Here is an 18889-nt window from a genome sequence, read left to right on the forward strand (position 1 = left end):
TGAGCATATTGATTCACCCTCACCCCCCTCTTAGTATATTAACCTATTTTTGGGACCAAGAAATGTTATTAAAAAATGAAGCAAATTTTATGATATGAATTGGTTCTAGTAGAATATAGCTAATTATTTGAAATAAAGAGACACATCACAAAGACAACCTTTTAATTTTTTACACAATAAAAATTCTTGATGAAGAGAGGGAAAACTCCTAGTGCTATAACATTCATGTTCCCTCTTAGCTAGGGAGGCATCTTTGTAGATATGCACATCATAAATTTTCTCAACATGATACCTACAATGGCTATACCTATTTTTGAAAATGATTTTATCATGAAATATCTCAATGTGATAACATCATGGAGTCACTCAACATAATATCCATCATGGCTAGTCCCATGTGTGGAAACAACCATGTGCACAACTATGCACTATAGAGTAACTCAATGTGATTCTATCATTGAGTCTCTCAACATGGCATCCACCATGGCTACTTCCATGAGTTAAAAGATTCTCCTTTGATAGATACTCAATAATACAGAATACCACCTACACCATCCTAAGAAAAAATAATGAAGATCAATTGAGTCATATTTTAGCACAATAGAGTGAAGAAATATAAAATTCAAACACAAGTGCATCTCCATATATTGTGTAACTTTTTGAGTTTTTCTTTAATACAGTACCAAATATATTTTTCTATCAACTAATACATTGCACCCTTTTGCAGGTGCAAATGCTACTAATAACGTTATGGAAGTAAGTGATTGTATAATTTTAGGTAAGAGGAAGTTGTTGAAGAAGAAAATATTTTCTTGGGTTTGTAAGTTGTTAAGTTGGTGATAAGATAAAGTTTAATGAGAAGGGTATATTTTTATTGTGATTATGTAAAATTAAAGTGATTTTTTTGCTCTTCATGTCAGGTTTTCTTATTAGGAGAGATACTAAAATGTGTTTAGATATTTTAATTTACTATGCATTCTCTCCAATAGTCAAAATACACTAAAGTTAACAAATTCATGATTCATTCCATCTAGTAACTTAATTTATTTTCATAGAAAATAAAAACAATAAGCTTAGTTCTAAAATGCATTAAAGAATTCTCATTGGTTTCTTTAGGAAATTCACTTCTAAAAAAAAAAAATCAAAGTGTAGAGAACCATTTAACTTAATTATTTGAACTTGGAAATTTATATTTGATTATTATTGTCTAGTTAACATTGATCTCAAAGACTATGCTCTAAAAATGTTTTCTCCAACACTTATTTCTACAAGCTTTTACAAAAGACATGTTTAGGTATATCTTAAGAATGAATGTTAGTCCAAAAGTAACAAGGTTGTATTTAGTAATAAAATATTGTTGAGTAGTACAAGACAAGTATGTATTATGAATAGTCGAAGATGTGCCTTTATTCTAGAGATTATGATAATGAAATTTGGAAATGATTCAAAGTTACTTTATTTTGTCCAAAAACTATGATTGGTTTGTCTAGATGTTTTTTGTTCAGTAAAAAGGTTACACATTTAATGATGATAGTTATTTAAATTATGTTTATAGAAGTTATTCTCTAAAATCATGGTTGGAGATATGTAGATGTGATTTAAATTTTATTTATTATTTGTTCTTAGGGATTCAAAAATAATTCTTGGTGATTTAGAAATATCATTGCATGTAGAATATATGTGTCTACAAGTGCATTGTTATGGACTCTAACTTAGAAAAATGGAAAGTGATATGGTTTTTGATTTAGCATGTGCATCTTAACTAACGTGGATATCCAAATACATATATAAAGTGGTGTGTTTCTTAGGGAAGTCTGCTGCTACATGTTTTAGATCATTAATAGAAATTGTTCTAGTAATTGTGAATCTAAAATTAGGCAATGTGTAGTGTGTTCATGCTCCCTCTCTCTCCTATAGTCCATTGTATTTAAAATTTATAGTCTAGCTATTTCATTTAATGTTTAGCACTCATTTAGAATAGTTCATGATATTTGTGAACTATGTATTTATTTTTTATCTCTTTTCTAGATGGGTCCATTTTATATGTAATATTAATTATGGTATATATACTTATGGAATGCAACCTTTTTGTAAACTATCATTATAATGGTTCACTTGTAGCTAAGTTAAATAGGCAATAAGCTCAAGAATAACCTTGTTGCAATCTGTAGTGATCTATCATCAATATAAAGGAAAAGTGTTCTTTGGAAGAATATAGAAGTGAGAGCGTTCAATGAGAAAGTTAATATACATAGAAAAAAAATAATAGGAGAAGAAGATTAGTTTGTGAAGGGTTTTGTATTATAATTATGGTAGAGATTTAGATGTATTAATGGTGTGTTGTTTAGGTTTATAGTGTTGTGTATATGAGTTGCATAATCAATAGAATTCATCTTTATCTTTTGAGAAGAATTGTATATAACTTGTCCATAAGTTAGTATGTCTTGGGTGCACAATTTTGTTACCATATCTTTCTACATTGGAGTGAAGCTTTTTATGAAATTTTATTTAATGTTTCATTTGTAGTGAACCACTAGTTATGAGTCTCTTGCCCAAGTTTTAGTTCATATCATTTTTCTTTAGGGTTTTGAGTCAAGTAAAGTGTCAATGTCTTGAGTCTAAGTCTAGATTGGCCATAGGATGATCTTTCTTCTCATCATTCCTTTGAGCTAACCTAATGTGGGAAATCATATGAGAAATGAACTAGTCCAATGGCTAGGTGGTTAGGTATTGGAGGGTTTATTATGTGTTTCTCAAACGAGAAGAAAGTTTTTTTTGAAACCTTAATGTTTTGATCAAGTGGTCATGGTAAATGTATCCAAGAGGAAGATCATAGACATATTTAGAAGAAATGGCAGCAAATAATATGAGGATCAGGGCTAAAGACAATACACAAATCATGAGAATGAGCCACAAGAAGAATCAGTTAAATTTGAATACAATAGAAGTAAATAAATTATAAGAAATGGTGAAAGAACTAAATAAAAGGTGGTATTACTCTTGTTACAATACAATTTATGGCTTACATTTAATCGGCATGCTTATGTAGCTAATTTGACAAGTCAAATGGCTCAGGGATTAAATCTGGATGGTTAGATGAAGATCAAATGGGCAGATGATATTATAAGATAAAATTATAAGTACTCAAAGACATATCTCCTCAACTATCAAATTTCACAAATATCCACGATCATCATTATGTTTCTACCAAAATTTGCTTGGTAATTATTCAAAGTGACATAATGACAATGTGACATGTGGAAGAGATGGACTTATACTACAAAGGAAATTACTAAGTTAAGATTTTTAAATTATAGTCGTTAGATCAAAAAAGACATCTACAGTCATTGTTGTATCATTATAAAAAGTTTCTTGGTCAATAATCATGGGGATGTAGTGACAAAATGACATGTGTCCCTGTGGGCCATTTCCTTTTGTGACTGATATGATTGTCAAACTAAGTGCCAAGTATCTTCATTTGATTGGTTTCATACAAAATAGAGTCAAGTTCTTAGGAAAGTATTTTCACCATTGATCTTTGTACTAATTGATGGTTGTCACTATGTTTTTATAAAATTTGCATTATTGATAATCCTAGTGACATAGCGAAAAAGCAACACATGTCCTGCTAGACCCATCACATTTCACAAGACATAGTAAGAAACCTAGTCACAAAATTCCATGAACCAAATAAGGTCAATGCTAGGTTCTCAAAGAAAGAGAATAGTGCTACATGTTTTCCACAACATGCATAGCTTGAAAGTGGACCTGCATCGCAAAGTAAAAGGGTGGAGATCTTTTATTGCCACCACTAGATCAAAAGTAGAACAATGCTGATCATTATGTCACTATAAAAAGTTCTAAGGAAAATAATCTTAGTAAAATAATGACAACTCAACGCATATATCTAGGTAGACCCAAGGAGAAATTCATAAAGGGAAATGGTTGGGTTTTAATCATGATTGGTGGTTTAAGATTGATGGCCAAAATTCAAAATTGTTGTAATTGTTAAGATACAAATTATAAAGACTTCGTGTGAAACAAGAGAATATGAAGAAACAATGATTTTCTACAGGATTTCTAAGATTGGATGAAGCTGAAAAATCATCCAGTATTTTTAGAAGTACCATAGATTAATAATAATTGATGAAAAGATGCCATGTGTTCATATCAATAGATAATTTCATATTTTCTTTCTATTTTCTGATTGTCACTCTACTAGAACTAGGGATGCTAGAAAACTAAAAATGTAACCTCATTTAACAATACAAAGGTCAAAAAACTTGATGGTGAATTATTTTGTAATTCCATTTACCCTATTTTCTTGTCATGTTTTGTGGTCCATACATAGAGCATTTTAACATTAAGAGTTGAAAGACAATCATGTCTAATTATGATGAATTCTATTTCACTTTGATGTTTGTACTATAGTGATTCCTTTTGCTTTTTTCTTATATAGATTTGTTTCTTCACTTGTTTAAGTTTCATAACATGTTAGATAGTTTCATTGGGAAATGAAAAATAAATGCGTATGAATCTACTAGTTATTGGTTAGATTCCATTTCGTTCAAGGCTAATAGTGAAAGCAATTCCATTTTCTGTCATTGCATATCTTCTTCATTCCTCTTATGCATTTAGATGGTTAATTTGTATTTATAATAGAAGTAAGGGATATAAATATCAAGATAATCTACTACATTCATTGCATTTGGTGTGATAGGTTATTCAAATCTATCTTTCCTAAATTGTTTGTGCCTACAAACAATTTGGTTATCCTTTATTGCTCTCAAGTTAAGAGCTTATAATGTCAAAACTTATAATCTCAGAAAAAACATATTCATTGCATATCATTACAAATCATAGGGAGTTGTACCTAATAATTTAGACAGTAGTGATAGTATACATACACTAACCCATTCATTGGTAAACATCCTTTTGTCTCTCCAAAACTTTGGGTATCAAAGACTCAGGTTATAAGATCTAATTGGAGGAAAAACTATTAACCAATAGTTTTCGAAAAAATTTCTAGGGAGATTAAAATAAAATCTTTGAAGAATTTTCCTTCATATTAATTTGTAATATAATTCCATATATTTGAGTTGCAAGAAAGGACTTGTGGTAGTCAAGTGTTTGTTATAATTTAGATGCTTCTAAATGTGATTAATCTAAGGAAGATTATGCTCCTTTTGGTGACTTTGGAAATTATTTCTTGGAGTATGAATCACATTTAGAAGCAAGAGGTGAATATTTTTCAACTACAGAAGGACCTTACCTAATAGTAATGACCAGAGGTCAAAAGAATATAAATTAGAAAAGCAATTTAGTTCTTGTAAAAAATAATGCACCATCAAACAAAACTGATAAAGATAGTGGCATAGTAACTTCATCTTCACGAAAGGAGCACATAGGTAAGTTAGCTAATTCCTTTGACATCATACAATATTGTGAACAGGTAAGAATCTATATATCTCTATTGGATTACTTGAAATGTAATTGTGATCAATTACAAAAATTAGTTAAGCATTGTAATAATAAGGATGGGGGTCATATTAATATTAATTTCAATGTTGATCACTACAATAAAGATTGCACAAATGAAATTTCTTTCACTAATGAAGGGGTAAAAGCATAGATCTATGGCACCGTTTGTGATACTAAAACCTATTTTGGTCAAATCTCATTTCTCTATCAAAACTCAATTTTTTTCAAAAACTATAAATACCCTTTTATAGATCTCAAATTCAATATCATCATTATATAATTTTTTTAGTGTTTTGATTAGTTATAATATGTAATAATCTTAAAGTATTATAAGTTGATATTTCAACATTTTAGAAGATGCTCCCTCAAAAAAGGGAAAAAAATAGTAAATCATATAAAAAAAAACTTTAAAAATTATATTTATCCCTAGAGGAGAGAATCCTCTTCATGAATATGTAATTTATTTTCAAGAAGGTATAGATTTGATAGGAAAGTTTTGACAGGAGGAAACAACTGTTGGATTCTGATAGGGTCAAACTTGAGTACTTATAACAAAGAAATTATACATCAAAAATAATTATTTCCTTTTTTGTGTACTAGCTATACATGTCATCTATAAGATATTTTCAAATCAGAACAAAAAAAGATGATTTGCATATACTTGTTTAACGGGAACTACACCCTATATTTTTTATAGTTAAAAAAGGGACTTCAAAATAAAATAAAATGAATAAATTCCTACTCAAAATAATTATAAAAATTATAGGCATAAAATTCATCCAATTCTACACATCTCATTAGTTTACTTCATCTTCATATTTTAAACACAAATACCATTTTTTTTGTCACTAATGTTGAACTGTCACATTTTGATATCATGTTTCTTTATAAAAGGTGACACGGGTTTGTGCTTTTACCCGAAGATTTTCCACTCCCTAAGTTTTTTAAAGAAGAAGAACCTCCTATCTTAGCCACATGCCCAAATGGAAAACCATATCCCTTCTACATTTCCTTGTTCATCAATGGAAATATATTGAGTAATTACATCATAGATTCAGGAGCCTTTGATAATGTAATGCTTGCTTCTATAGAAAAAGCTTTAGGACTTCCGCTGACTAAAACTATTGGTAGATGTTATTCAATTGATGCAAAACAAGTGTCATTACTTGTAAAAATAAATAATACTCAAGTTTCCCTTCCTTCCTATCCTTCCAAAAGGCTAAAACTTACTATTTTAGTGGTAGACATCCCTACAAGCTATAGCATGCTCCTAAGTAGAAGTTTCTGCAAAGGCTTGGGGGGAGAAATAAAACTAGATTGGTCTTGTGCTACTATCCAAGTTGGAGATAAAAAAATGAAGCTAGAACCAAAAGAGAAGGAAAAATTTACTATCCTAGAATCAAATGACCCTAGACCTCAGATCTTGTATCATGAAATATAGTTTGGTAATTACATGATATTCTATGACACCCCCAATATTTTAGAAGAATTAGAACAAAATAAAGGTGATCAATTGTGGACTCTAGAATTTGACGGGAGTTGTGCTAGTGTTGGTTCAGGTGCATGAGTAGTGTTGACATCACCTAGTGTGGAAATGACTTGATTGGCTTATAAGTTAGATTTTAGAAACAATAACAATACTATAGAATATGAAGCTCTTCTCCTTGGTATAATGGAAGCATAACAAAAAGGAGGCAAGGTACCTAAATCTCAAGGAGATGCAGAGTTGGTGGTGAGACAAGTCAAAAACTAATATGTAGTAAAAAAATAAAGATTGAGAAGCTACCATACTAAGGTGTGTGATGAAATTGAGAGTATGGATGCTTTCTCAATTATATCAATACCAATGGAATTTAATTCAAGAGTCTATTCTTTGGCAGTTTTTGCATCATTGCTCATACCACATCCTAATTTCAAAGATCAACTTTTTAAAGTAGAAGTTCTATTCAGGCCTAATTTTCCTAATAATAAAGATTCATGGCAGGTCTTTGAAGATGATAAACACATACTAAAATTAATTGTAAGGGTGACATCTATTTGAATGCTTATCTTTTGAAGAAAGTATTAATGTAAATAGTGATGATTTAATGATAGATGGTAAAAAGAAAATAGAGCCTAATATGGTTCAATCAAAAGGTAATAAGATTCCACTACATCTAATCTCTTTAGAAAAACTTTTTGATAGGCATCATGCATACATAAATAGGGAAATATATAAGAAAGGAAAAACTTGTGGTGAATATGATGGAATCAACATAGGGACAAAAGTCAGCCCAAAGATGATAAACATAGGCAAGTCTTGTAGAGTAGAAGAGAGGATAGAGATCAAGAAATTATTGATTGAATTTAAAGACATATTTTCTTGGAGCTAAAAATCTCATGGGTGGAAAGTTCAAACATGAAAGCCCTCTTAAATAAGAAGCAACACCATTCAAGAAGAAACAAAGAAACTATAACCATATAGTTGAAGGAGCAATATTCAAGGAGATTGACAAAATGATGTAGGCTAGGATTATAGACCCTATTCATCATTTTACTTGGGTTGCTAATATTTTGCAAGTGAGGAAGAATAATGGAGAGATAAGGATTTGTGTAGATTTCAAAAATCTAAATCAAGCCCCACTCAAAGATAATTTTGCTCTCCCTAATATGGATCATCATTTAAAAACTACTGAAGGATCAGAAATGATGTCTATGTTAGATGGATTTTCAGAATATAATCAAATTTATTTAAATAAAGTAGATTAGTTCAAAATTTCATTTACCACACCATGGAGTACTTTTTCATAATATAGAATGCATTTTGGCCTAATTAGTGTAGGTGAAATTTTTTAGCATGGCATGAATTTGGCCTTTAAAGATTTGAAAGATAAAATTATTGTCATATACCTTGATGATTTGATAGTCTTTTCCAAGAAGAGAAAATATCATATCAAAGATCTAGAAAGGGTCTTCCAAAGATGAAAATATCATGGTGCCTCACTCAATCCAAAGAAGTTAGTATTTTGTATGATAGAAGGCAAGTTACTTGGTCATATTGTATCACAAGCAGTGAAGATTGATCTAGAGAGAGTTAAAGCTATCTAGTAATTAAGTCTACCATTGAGTAAAACTAGATTGAAGTCCTTCTTTGGCTAGGTATATTTCTTGAGGAGATTTGTTCATGATTTCTTTGAAAGATTTAAATGTAAAGCTGATATTGTTGGCGCTAAAAATTGCATGGTCAATTTTGAGCACCATTGTAAAAATCCAGCCCTTAAACACTTTTAAAATGCATATGAACCTGGTTGTACCTGGCTATTCCATTGAAGCTCCAGAGGTGTTCAATGTTTCTAACACCTTTCATTCAACCTACTACCTATTCCATCAAGTTAAAACATCATTCTGAGCTATTTGGCGAAGTCTTGTTTTGAGCTAGTGTTAAATCTGCATTTTTACCCCAAGTGTCAGACAACGACAGAAGGCCATGTTTGCAACTAAATAGCTCGCACCCAAAAATGTTTTGTGACTTTCCACTTTGGGAGAATTGAGTGTCTATACCCAAAAAAGTATGTTTCAGATTTTGAGTCATTCTGAATCTATTTGACTAGGTTTTGAATCCCTTAAAGTTGGCCAGTTACTATTTTCATGCTTTTGCATTTTGGACACATTTTTGGGGAGCCCTGTTTGACGTGCTATATCTTTAACCCAGTTCATCAAAATGTTAAAATTCCTATTGCATTGCATTGTAGATGTCAGAGGCTTTCTACGTTCTAGATTTGAGTTTATGACAAATCTGTTTGATCAATTCTCAAACGTGGTTCCGTTTACAATTTTCAAGGTTTCACTGGTATTTAGAATTGCAGATTGATTGGGAGCCCTATTCGAGATGTCATATCTTTGTGCCTGTGATTGGTAGGACCAAATGGTTTGTTCCTTGGCATTCTATACTGAAAGTACTACAAGTGTGCTAGTTTTCATTTTAACAAATCCGTCTTCACACTTTCCCAGGGTCATTCTATTCACAAAAAAATGATATTTTACTAGTGTCTACTATCCTGCAAGTCCAAGTAGCCTACTTTAGATGCTTGCCAAATTCACCCTATGATTCGTCACGAGCCAATACTATAGAATCATACTTTCCTCATGGCAAAGTACCAGTGTCCCAGTTTTTAGAACCTCAAGTGCCTATTTGCTCAGTTTTCCAAGACAATTCTGAAACTAGTTTATTGCTTTCTGACGTATTTATCTTGCAGCTAATCCTAAGAAGGCAACTTTAATGGCGAATATCTTTTGACTCCAAATTCATCATGATATGAGATTCGACAGGGTGAAAGTATGTGACGCAAAGAATCAGTGGGTCAGGTTTTAGAGCTTGGCCAGTTATTTGGTTCAATTTTTAAAACCAGGCAACAGGCCTCTGGACACAAATTTCACAGTGTTGTGGAAATGGTTTTAAATGAATTTTAATGATCAATCAATGATCAAATTTGATTCTAGTTAGTTCAAGACAATCGATGGATCAATATAGAGAATCAATTGTCCGAAAATGAAAAAAAAAATTAGCTGGGCCCACTCTAGGACTGACTGATTCCAGCAGAATAATGATAATTGTGTCCAAATCAAAGATGTTTTCAATGAACAAAGTGGAGATGTTTGAAATATTATAAGTTTTCTTTTCACACATGCATGATGGCATGAGTGAATCCATATGTACTATAGAGCATTTTTATTGTGGATAATGAACATTGAATTAAGGGCATCCCTTTTAAAAAGAAGTTTTTCTTTCCACATTGGGCACCATTTTTAGGTCATTGTGCATCTATAAAGACTTCCAATTTGCAGCCCCATGTGTGAAAAGAGGGAGGAGCTCCGTGTTGCAGGGCATTCATATTCCTGACTTTCTTTCAATTTGGCATCTGTAGGGCAGCCCATGCAGCTCCACAATTAGTCATCCAGTTGTAGGGTATAGGGGGAATGGAGCTCTATGCCAAGAGAAGATCACAACAATGAAGAGATTGTGGCAGCCAAATGTAAGACCACTTTGGATAATTGCGCAAAACAAATTTGTAATGAGTTTGTGCATGTACATTTTGGTGTCCAACATGATGCCAAGGAAATCAAAAAAGGGAGAAGCCATCAGCAAAGCGCAACCCATGCATTAAGTCAGAATTCAAAGCCGCAGGTAAAAATAACATGGAAGATGTCAATAAGAAGATCCGCATTACAGAAAGGGTGGCATGTTCAAAGTAGAACTTCCCATGCCTCTCAAATGAACCTCACGCTAATGCACTGAAAGAATGGAGCCTCAGCAATGGAAACGTACAGGGGTAAACAAAAAAAAAATCTAAAGAAGCTAATGCAAGCCTTCCATCCAACCTAATTGAAGCAGTAGCAGAATTTTTCTCATTGCTTTGTTGTCCTATTGTTGTATTTTTCTACCAAAGGTTAGTAGAGAAAGTGAAATTTTTTGAGAGCAATGGGGATGGGACTCAAACTGATGACCACCTCTAGGTTTCAGACAATATGTGTGTTCTGCTACAGCAAATAGAAAGAGGAGGTGCCTACGGTTTATAACATGACCATCTCCCCATGTATTATTTACAAATGAAGAAGCCACTAGAGGTAAAAGGAGAGCCTTCAATTTCAAAGCCGCAGAGGAGGACTCTGCGTAAGGAAACGCTTTAACTAAGAGGCATTTGTGTGTCTTAAATGTAAAAGACATTTTTTTTAAAATAGGCTGAGATAGCTAAAGAACACCAGTGCATGTGTGAAGCAAGAGCAACATATAGAAAAGGAGCTCATATTTTAAAAAGGTGAACCACAACCAGAGCAGCAACATCCACATGATTTGCAGAGTTCTCAAAATCCTGTGAGCCATTCTGAGGAAGCAATGCCATCATATCAGAGCCCCAAAATTAAAGAAGGTCAGAGCATGGAGGAGGTCTAAAATGTTGGTGGTCCATTATCCCACATTAGGCAGACATTGGGACTTTTAAAAGTTTAAATACAAAGGCTCAGCCAAAGTTGAATGTCTAAAGAGACGTGCACTTTTGAAAGCGCCAATCCAATGCATGGTGGACCCAACTGGGCTGACATCACCCAGAGTACAATTGGTGGAAATGTAACTAAATTTTTAAAGGAAACACCAATAATGATGACATGGTGAATCTGCACTCAAAGGCATCTAGATTTTGACAAGTGTCATGATCGAACGGTGCCCGCTTCCCCACATCAATAAGATGTGCAAGAGATAAATATTGTGAGAAAGTGGGCTGCTACCATTTGGCAAGTAGGTCCTGGCTGGCAACAAGGTGCTACAAAATAGTAGTCTAAGATTGATGCGCAAGATGTTGTCACTTGGTGGATCCTGCAGTGCTTGCATTCTCACATTATCAAGTTGCGAGGAAGTTAAAAAATGCGAGAAAGTTGGCAACTAACACATGGCAATGTGGGTCTCAGTGGCACTGACATGGCATCTAATGCAGAGGTGGACAATCAAAAAGTGCCACGTGGTACTTGGTCAAAGGGGGTTGACCACAAAATTGAAGGGGATGGAAAATTCAATTGACTTAAAATTTTTATTTTGAAATTTTTTTTCAAAAATAGACGTGTAGGTTTTTAATTTTAAAGGTTTATTTTCTAAAGTCTAAACTTTAGAAATTTTTAATTTTTAAAGAAATTCAAATGTGCAGACCTAATATTTCTACCAGAGGAGACTATTTTCAAACAAACTTTCAATGGGTTTCTGGAAGCCAAAATAGGCAATGTCATATATTGTCAGAATCAAGAAAAGATGAACTATCCATTTTTGGAGGCAATTTTTGGAGAGGTAGAAATGTGTTTGAGCTATACCAAGTTTTCTCCCAAGTTCCTAGATTGTAACCAATTTAAGGTATCAGAGTTCAAAATTGTTTTCTAGCATAGAAATGACCTAGATATGCATAAAAGGTAGTAAAATGCAATTAGGGTCGAATATAACTAATTTCAAATCAGTTAAAGTTTGATTCCTTTGGCATTTCATGAAGATATCAGATATTATAGTGAATCAAAAAGCTTTTATCATTTGAGTAGAGATATTGTCCAATCAGTTAGAGTGTAATGATGAAATAGAAAATTAGATTAGATGGGTAAAAAGATGAAAGAGGTTTTCAGTTGCACAAGATTGAATTCCTAGTGGACAGATGTCGGTTTCAATTCCAATCTGAGAATTCATCTCCTTGCTATTTTATTCTTTCTTTCTTCCATTTGAAGGGTTCCAATTTTTTGTAACTTACAGACCATTCATGGTTCCAATCTTGAGTTCTCTCAGATCTGTGATACCATTCTTCAGCAAATTTCTCATGCAATGAACAGCAAGAAATAAGAATACAGATAGTCTGATCTGTTAGGTAGCTTTGCATTTAAATTTCATGCATCTTATTGTAATTTGTTTCAAGGAAATGAATGATAAGGTAGTAGCAAGTCAATCTTCATTCTAATATCTTGTCTCCCATTCATGCTATATGTGATCTTTTGTGTTTTCTAAACAAAGATTATGAAAGTCAGTTGCAACCTATTGGTTGTAAATGTTGATTTATTCTACTTATGTCTCAAAGAGTTATGTAAATGCTTGATTCATCATCATAGGATTGCAAATTTCATGAAGGGATAAGTGGAGTATGAGGTTCAGAAGGATGCAAATGTCTAATTCACAAAGTGGATAGATAGATTAGGAAGTCCTAATGTATGGCATATGTCAGTGACTTTCAGGGATGTGTGTTAGGGTTTTGTGTGAATTGCCCAATAGATAAGGCACTGATCATTTTGAAGGATAATAAGGTTGTTTTGTTCATATCATGTTTTTCTTAGATCAACACCAATAATCAAACACATTTCCCCTTTCATGTTGAAGAGCTATAATAGAATGCCCTCACTCAGCTTATGAGATTCCTAGATCTGCTTTTAGCTACTGTAGATTGATGTTATTTCATGAGTTATCAAGAGAAATAAGGGTTTTTATTTGCTTCATATTAGATTTAGTGTATGCTTTGATAACTGGTACCATATAAAGAATCTATAGGTCTACCCACCTAGGTTTTGCAGAGCTTGAAGAAGAAGAAGGGCCATGCCTTGTAGTTGGCCCAGTGTTTGAAATACCATGTTGAAAATTGGAGTTAGCTGCCCCTAGATGTGTTATATTCTTATTGGGATAATTGAAAACCCTCCAACATTTTCAAACACCAACAAAATGGAAACTCTGCTAGGGAGATAAGATGGCAATCCATTTTGTTGAAAGGACAAGAGTCTCTAGTGTTCATTGAAAATTTCAGTCCTACTCTCAGTTGGGTTTTGCCCATCCAAGTCTCCAACAAAATGGCGACTCTGCTAGGGAGTTGCATATAGAAAGAACCAAAATCTCTGCCATGAAATAGATTGGATATAGCAAATCTAGAGCAAGATGTGTTCCTTTTCCTTGCTGAAGTTTCATGTTCCCCAGTTAAGCTTTTTTCATTATCAACAGTATGTTGTAAAACTGGATGAAAATTGTGTGCTATGACTATTATAGGTCTATCTTCAATCAATTCAGTTTGCAAATACTATTGAGAAAGTCCAGAGTCAAGAATTGATTTGTAAAGTATATTTTCTTATCAAGGTGCTAGTGATCTGCAAGTTTTTCCTACATTGAAGGTTTGGTTCAGATTTTTCAAGTGACAAATTATGTTCTATTTCTCACCAAGTGTGAGTGGTGACTCTCAAATCTCTGTAACAGTTGTTCCTAGTTGATTTCATTGCAAAATTTTGAAGGACTTTCAGTTGTATAGGCAGATCTGAAGTTTTTGGTAGTTTCTTGAAAAGGAGTTTTAAATTCTTGATAAGTTTTATAGTGTTGTTTGCAATCTGCTATCATAAAGAATTGAAATATAAAAGTAGATCATAGCAGTGGTTATTTTATTCCTCTTGTAAAGAGGTGGTGGCTCTATAAATTTTTTATCAATGGTGTAAAGTATTTTCAATCTTACACCTATGCCAAATCAGAAAACCGAAGTTCAACATCAGCACTTAAGGTATTTTGGTTTTCATGTTTTCTTTTCATGGAAGTCAAAATTTGTTAAAAGAAGTTGCCTCTATTAAGTGATTTTCAGCAATAGAAAGAAGAGGTAGAAGTTTTGTTCTATAATGGAGTCAAATCTTAGATTTGAGATTAGTTTGCCAAATCCTAAGAGTTTGGAAATTGTGAATAATAACATTGCTATGTTGAATAGACTGGTTTATCAAAGGATTGTCAATCTTATAAGAATTGAGGTAGGAAGTATTGAAGGTTTAAGTGCTGAAGAATTTTATTTAAGGCTTAAGTCAGTAATCAATAAGATTCCTTTTCATTGCAGACCTGAGGAATCTTCCCTGCCTAGTGTTTTCCTTGATGTTCTAGTACCCGATTCAGTCAATTGGCTGGCACCTATAAGATTACAAAGGTTTTTACAAATTGAAAGATTCATTCAGGAGATGGAAGATGATGATTATAGATTTCATGTTATGTCTTCTGATGATAATGAGTGTGCTGAAAGTCAAGGTAGTAATGATTACAATGAGTCCATAAAGCAACATAATCTGTCTTTTGAATGTGAAGAGGTGGATTCAAATGTTAATGAATCAAGTAATAGCAATCAGCATGAAAAAGATGGATATAAAAGAGAAGATAAACTTTTTTATAGTGAATATGAAGTTGAAGAAATTTGTAACAGCAGTAAGGGGAATGATTGCCATGATAAGAAAGAATTTTGTAATAATTCAAATTTTCCAGATTGTTACACTAATCATCTTCCTGTTGTAAGTTCTTCATGTTATCCAGATGACAATCATAGCCAAGATAAGATTTGTGAGGCAATCTTCTTGAGCTCAAATGAAATCTCTATTTTGTTGGCTCGTAAGTTTGAAAAGCACGTATCTCTAAGTATCTTTATATGTTCTCTCATAATACTTTCTCATTCAGTCAAATCAATTCCCCAAAGTTTGATGTGGAAAAAGAGGTAGAATCCAAACAATCTTGGTTAGACTTTGGAGGTGTATATAACAGAACCTCAAATGCTTTTGCACATGATGATTTGTTGGATGTAGGGAATGTTAATGAAGGGAAGTTTAATGTTGTTTTAGATTCTTTTTATGTTGATCTTTCTAAACATTGTTTTGATGTTTCATATGGTGAAGTGGAAAACAGTGAAGGTTGTCAATAAGATTATAGATTTTCTTAATGTGTTGATAAGTCGTGTAAAGATGAGTTCAAGGTTTATTCCAACATTCAGTCTGATGAAGAAAATGATAATGATCAGCATAGTTTGGATCAACACTTTCAGAATGAATTTTCATGTATGGTGACTAATCAATGTTTTGAGTGTGAAGAGGTTTTAGTGAAGGATGAATCTGATTTAGTGAATGATACGACTGTAAGTAGGAAACAATTAGATTCCAAACACTCTTTGCAGCTTGAGACACAAGGTGAGTTGCAAGTTTTTGGTGTTTGCAACTTGTTGAATGATAGGGATTATGAAGTTTTTGTGTTTCTGATCAGCATGCATGATTCATTGTTGGATTTTGATTCTCAGTATAGTTTGTATAATTATGAGCATGCTGATTTTTTCTCTCATAATGAGCATGAAGTAAAAGGTAATTCTGATATATGTATGCATTATGAGAATGAAAGTGTGAATTCAATTTTGTCGAGTGTTTTTCTTCAAAGTGCTAATCTGATTGGTGAAATTGATGGAAGAGATGTTTTCAATTTACCTCTAGAGAATATAAATGAAAATAAGGTATATGATAGAGGTAAAAAGTTCTAAAACTTTTTGGTGGCCTGGGGCCATCACTTGTATATAGTAGTTGTAGTTGTCTCCCTATTTTCAATAAAGCTATTTAGGAGAGTTTTGATGTCAGGTGTGTGGTCTGCTTCCTCTAAAAATTTGAATCCTTTCCATGCCCACATGGGACATGCATCCCCAGACAGAGCCACTGTTGGTGCTAAAAATTGCATAGTCAATTTTGAGCACCATTGTAAAAATCAAGCCCTTAAATGCTTTTAAAATGCATATGTACCTGGTTGTACCTGGCTATTCCATTGAAGCTCTAGAGGTGTTCAATGTTTCTAACACATTTCATTCAGCCTATCTACCTGTTCCATAAAGTTAAAACATCATTCCAAGTTGTTTGGTGAAGTCCTATTTTGAGCTAGTGTTAAATCTGCATTTTTACCCTAAGTGTCAGACAGCGATAGAAGGCCATGTTTGCAACTGAATATCTCATACCCAAAAATGTTTTGTGACTTGCCACTTTGGGAGTATTGAGTGTCTATAGTTGAAAACCTATGTTTCAGATTTTGAGTCATTCTTAATCCGTTTGACTAGGTTTTGAATCCCTCAAAGTTGGTCAGTTACTGTTTTCATGCTTTTGCATTTTGCACACATTTCTGGGAAGCCCTATTTGACGTGCTATATCTTTAACCCAATTGATCAAAATGTTGAAATTCCTATTGCATTGCATTTTAGATGTCAAAGACTTTCTACATTCCAGATTTGAGCTTATGACGAATCTGTTTGATCAATTTTCAAATGTGATTCCATTTACAATTTTCATGGTTTCATTGGAATTTAGAACTGTAGATTGATTGGGAGCCTTGTTCGAGATGTCATATCTTTGTGCTCATGATTGGTAAGACCAAATGGTTTGCTCCTTGACATTCTATACTAAAAGTACTACAAGTGTGCTATTTTTCAATTTTTGACAAATCCATCTTCACACTTTACCAGGGTCATTCCATTCGCAAAAAAATGATATTTTACTGGTCTTTACTATCCTGCAAGTCCAAGTAGCCTACTTCAAATGCTTGCCAAATTTGCCCTGTGATTTTTCATGAGCCAAAATTGTAGAATCATACTTTCCTCATGGAAAAGTACTAGTGTCCCAATTTTTAGAACATCAAGTGCCTATTTACCTAGTTTTCCAAGCCAATTCTGAACCTAGTTTATTCCTTTCTGATGTGTTTATCTTGCAGGTAATTCTAAGAAGGAAACTTTGATGGCGAATATCTTTTGACTCTAAATTTTTCATGAGATGAGATTCAACAGGGTGAAAGTATGTGAAGCAAAGAATTAGTGGGTCAAGTTTTAGAGCTTGGCCAGTTATCTGTGTCAGTTTTTAAAGCCAGGCAATAGGCCTTCGGACACAAATTTCACAGTGTTGTGGAAATGATTTTAAATGAATTTTAATGATCAATTAGTGATCAAATTTGATTCCAGTTAGTTCAAGATGATCGATGGATCAGTTTAGAGAATTAGTTGTTCGGAAACAAAAAAATTTTAGCCAGGCCCAATCTAGGACTCGACTGATTCCATCAGAGTAATGATAATTGTGTGCAAATTGAAGATGTTTTCAATGAACAAAGTGGTGATGTTTGAATTATTATAAGTTTTCTTTTCACACATGCATGATTGCATGAGCGAATCCACATGTACTATGAAGCATTTTTATTGTGGACAATGAACATTGAATTAAGCGCATCCCTTTTAAAAAGAAGTTTTTCTTTCCACATTGGGCGCCAGTTTTAGATCATTGTGCATCTATAAAGACTTCCAATTTGAATCCCCATGTGTGAAAAGAGGGAGGAGCTCCGTGTTGCAGGGCATTCATATGTAGCTCCACAATCAGTCATCCAGTTGTAGGGTATAGGAGGAATGGAGCTCCATGCCAAGTGAAGATCACAACAATGAAGAGGCTGCAGCAGCCAAATGCAAGACCACTTTGGATAATTGCACAAAACAATTTTATAATGAGTTTGTGCGTGTACATTTTGGTGTCCAACAAGATGCTAAGGAAATCAAAAAAGTGAGAAGCCATCAGCAAAGCACAACCCATGCATTAAGTCAGAATTCAAAGCCATAGGTAAAAATAACATGGAAGACGTCAGTAAGAAGATCCACATTACAGAGAGGGTGGCATGTTCAAAGTAGAAATTCCCATGCCTCTTAAATGAAGCTCATGCTAATGCACAGAAAGAATGGAGCCTCAACGATGGAAACGCACAGGAGTAAACAAAAAAATATATTTCTAAAGAAGCTAATGCAAGCCTTCCATCCAGCCTGATTGAAACAGTAGGAGATTTTTCTCATTGCTGTGTCGTCCTATTCTTGCATTTTTCTGCCAAAGTTTATTAGAGAAAGTGAAATTTTTTGAGAGCGATGGGGATGGGATTCAAACTAATGACCACCTCTAGGTTTAAGACAGTATGTGTGTTCTGCTGCAGCAAATAGAAAGAGGAGGTGCCTGCACTTTATAACATGACCATCTCCCCATGTTTTATTTACAAATGAAGAAGCCACTGCAGGTAAAAGGAGAGCCTTCAGTTTCAAAGCCACAGAGGAGGACTCCATGTAAGGAAATGCTTTAACTAAGAGGCATT

The sequence above is a fragment of the Cupressus sempervirens genome, chromosome 5, assembly GCF_028749045.1.
Source record: "Cupressus sempervirens isolate cs-2001-9-10 chromosome 5, ASM2874904v1, whole genome shotgun sequence".
Classification (NCBI taxonomy): Eukaryota; Viridiplantae; Streptophyta; class Pinopsida; order Cupressales; family Cupressaceae; genus Cupressus; species Cupressus sempervirens.